The 3499-nt window shown below is 55.6% G+C and overlaps 1 non-coding gene and 2 pseudogenes across 1 annotated transcript; all 3 read left to right on the top strand.

The window, feature by feature from the left end:
• Nucleotides 1–627: 627 nt before the first annotated feature.
• LOC148298527 (small subunit ribosomal RNA) lies at nucleotides 628–2567 on the top strand. The gene has a single exon (XR_015839175.1). It is a non-coding gene; the product is annotated as a small subunit ribosomal RNA (ribosomal RNA).
• Nucleotides 2568–2926: 359 nt separating this feature from the next.
• LOC148298526 (5.8S ribosomal RNA) lies at nucleotides 2927–3088 on the top strand (annotated as a pseudogene).
• Nucleotides 3089–3426: 338 nt separating this feature from the next.
• Nucleotides 3427–3499, top strand: part of LOC148298525 (large subunit ribosomal RNA) — a 4078-nt pseudogene continuing 4005 nt past the window's right edge.

The following is a 3499-nucleotide window of genomic DNA, read 5'->3' as shown; positions in this document are numbered from 1 at the left end:
CACTCGCCGTACCCCGCGCGGGAGTTACGCTAAGCCCGAATCCGCGCACCCGCCTCGGTCTAGTCGCTCTCGGGGCCGGGGCCGGCGAGACCGGGCCGCCGCGGTACTGTATGCGCGTCCGTAGTGGCGCGCTGATTTGCACAGCGTTCGCAAACCGCGGCGGCCCATCTGTCGGTCGCGTCGGCGGTACATTTGCGAAACTCGACGCGGCGTTCGCCTTCTGGCTTCGCCGGCGCCCGTGTCTCATCTCTGGAGTTCCGCGCGAGTAGAACTTGACCAAGAAATGAAAAAGAGTACGGTCGGAGGAGGTAACTCCCCGGCCACACCGTTGCCTCACGGCTCACGGCGTACGCGTTTTACGAATGGGAATTCATAATTTAGGCGACGACGACGCACTCCGTGTGATCGATCCCCGCCTGCTCTCCCCGCTCGGCTCTTCGAGCAAGAGAACCACCGCAGCGGCAAGGCAGAGTAACAACAATACACATGCCCGATAATGAGCAAATTGTTCTTTTATCGACGGAGTGTGAGTGTCACAGAGCGTGGCGCGGCGGGTGACTCCGCCGCGCGCGAACACGCCGTGTCCGAGCAGTGTCTCTCGGTTACGCAGCTAACCCGAAGAACAGCTCCCTGGTTGATCCTGCCAGTAATCATATGCTTGTCTCAAAGACTAAGCCATGCAAGTCTCAGTAAAAGCCGAATTAAGGTGAAACCGCGAATGGCTCAATATATCAGTTTTGGTTCCTTAGATCGTACACGGTTACTTGGATAACTGTGGCAATTCTAGAGCTAATACATGCAAACGAGGTCCTGACCGGCAACGGGAGGGATGCTTTTATTAGATCAAAAACCAATCGGCGGCGGGGTTCGCGCCCCGTCCGTCGCCATTCGAGATGACTCTAGATAACTTTGAGCTGATCGCACGGTCTAGCACCGGCGACGCATCTTTCAAATGTCTGCCTTATCAACTGTCGATGGTAGTTTATGCGACTACCATGGTTGTCACGGGTAACGGGGAATCAGGGTTCGATTCCGGAGAGGGAGCCTGAGAAACGGCTACCACATCCACGGAAGGCAGCAGGCGCGCAAATTACCCACTCCCGGCACGGGGAGGTAGTGACGAAAAATAACGATACGGGACTCGTCCGAGGCCTCGTGATCGGAATGATTACACTTTAAATCCTTTAACGAGGATCCATTGGAGGGCAAGTCTGGTGCCAGCAGCCGCGGTAATTCCAGCTCCAATAGCATATACTAAAGTTGTTGCGGTTAAAAAGCTCGTAGTTGAAATTGTGTCCTGCGGTGTCGGTCTACCGAATGCGGTACGACAGGCACGTCTGCGGGGCTTCTCGCCGGTGCGTCCACCGCCGGTGTGTCGCGGTCGTCCTCACGGTCGGCCGCGCGCCGAGGCGGGCCGTCGCGGCTGTTTACTTTGAACAAATTAGAGTGCTCAAAGCGGGCTAACACTTGCCTGAATATTGTACGCATGGAATAATAGAATAGGACCTCGGTTCTGTTTTGTTGGCTTTCTGATACCAGAGGTAATGATTAATAGGGACAACTGGGGGCATTCGTATTGCGACGTTAGAGGTGAAATTCTTGGATCGTCGCAAGACGGACTAAAGCGAAAGCATTTGCCAAAGGTGTTTTCATTAATCAAGAACGAAAGTTAGAGGTTCGAAGGCGATTAGATACCGCTGTAGTTCTAACCATAAATGATGCCAGCCAGCGATCCGCCGAAGTTTCATAATTTTAACCCGGTGGGCAGCTCCCGGGAAACCAAAGCTTTCGGGCTCCGGGGGGAGTATGGTTGCAAAGCTGAAACTTAAAGGAATTGACGGAAGGGCACCACCAGGAGTGGAGCCTGCGGCTTAATTCGACTCAACACGGGAAAACTCACCAGGCCCGGACACTGGAAGGATTGACGGATTAACAGCTCTTTCTCGATTCGGTGGGTGGTGGTGCATGGCCGCTCTTAGTTGGTGGAGCGATTTGTCAGGTTAATTCCGGTAACGAACGTAACTCTAGCCTATTAAATAGACGTGCAACCGGTATCACGAGGGTCCGCGTGCGCGCGTTCCGCGGCGCTCGCGTCGCGTGCGTGCGTCTCGCGGTCTTCACTACCGGCGTACAATGAAAATCTTCTTAGAGGGACCGGCGGTATATATAGCCGCACGAGATTGAGCAATAGCAGGTCTGTGATGCCCTTAGATGTCCTGGGCCGCACGCGCGCTACACTGAAGGGATCAGCGTGTCCTCCTTGGCCTAACGGCCCGGGTAACCCGATGAAACCCCTTCGTGATAGGGATTGGGGTTTGCAATTCTCCCCCATGAACGAGGAATTCCTAGTAAAAGCGAGTCACCAGCTCGCGTTGATTGCGTCCCTGCCCTTTGTACACACCGCCCGTCGCTACTACCGATGGATGATTTGGTGAGGTCTTCGGACTGGTGCGCGGAAGCTCGTCTCGGGCGTCCGACGCGTCGGAAAGTTTGACCGAATTTGATCATTTAGAGGAAGTAAAAGTCGTAACAAGGTTTCCGTAGGTGAACCTGCGGAAGGATCATTTCCTGTGTAATAATATATTTTGTAATATATATATACATACTTGTATGTAAAATACACGAATCACGATGCGCGGCCGAGAGCCCGACATCGCTGCGGCGGAGATCGCCCTAGGGCGCCGCCGCGAACCGCGGACCCGCCGGCGTCGCGGGACGGCTCTCTCGATCCTGACGGGTCGGGGGACCGCGCCCGCGTCCGGTCGCGATTTAGTGATGCGCGTGTGCGTGTGCGCGCGCGCATCACCATTAAGGTTGCTATTTTTTGTTGTTTTGATCTTCTAAGGTCAGTTTGCGCTCGCGCGAACACCCAAAACGCGACGGATAAACAAGTGAACGAATGACAATTTTAAAATTGTACAATTATTACCCTGAACGGCGGATCACTCGGCTCGTGGGTCGATGAAGAACGCAGCTAAATGCGCGTCAGAGTGTGAACTGCAGGACACATGAGCATCGACATTTCGAACGCACATTGCGGTCCGAGCAAGACGTAGTTTGTCCACGGACCACTCCTGTTTGAGGGTCGCGCACGCAATGCGACCAGACTTCGCCGCGGAGTCTCTCACCCTCGTCCGCGAGGGGGGGGGGGCCCCGGCGAGCGCGCTGCCGGCGTCGCCCGCGCCGCCCGACCCGCTCCGGCGGTCGGCGCGCGCGCGGGCGTCCGGTCAAATGTGTGACGAATTTCGAGCGCGCGGCCGGGACGCTAACGCGTGTCCGGGGGCTAGCGACGACGCTGTGAAACCGCGATCGATCCTTTTGCGATCTTCGCGGGGCGATCCTCGCGCCCTCGACGCGGTCCCGCCGCCGCGCGCCTCTGTCTGTCTGTATTATTTATATATAATATAAAAATTATCTTTCTGTCGTCGACCTCAAATCAGGAGAGATCACCCGCCGAACTTAAGCATATCAGTAAGCGGAGGAAAAGAAACTAACGAGG

Source organism: Brachycentrus maculatus, unplaced genomic scaffold, assembly GCF_059751285.1.
Source record: "Brachycentrus maculatus isolate JH-2025_06_01 unplaced genomic scaffold, ASM5975128v1 h1tg001900l, whole genome shotgun sequence".
NCBI classification, from domain to species: domain Eukaryota; kingdom Metazoa; phylum Arthropoda; class Insecta; order Trichoptera; family Brachycentridae; genus Brachycentrus; species Brachycentrus maculatus.
The sequence above is the reverse complement of the archived record's forward strand: the minus strand, read 5'-3'. Positions and strand labels throughout refer to the sequence as shown.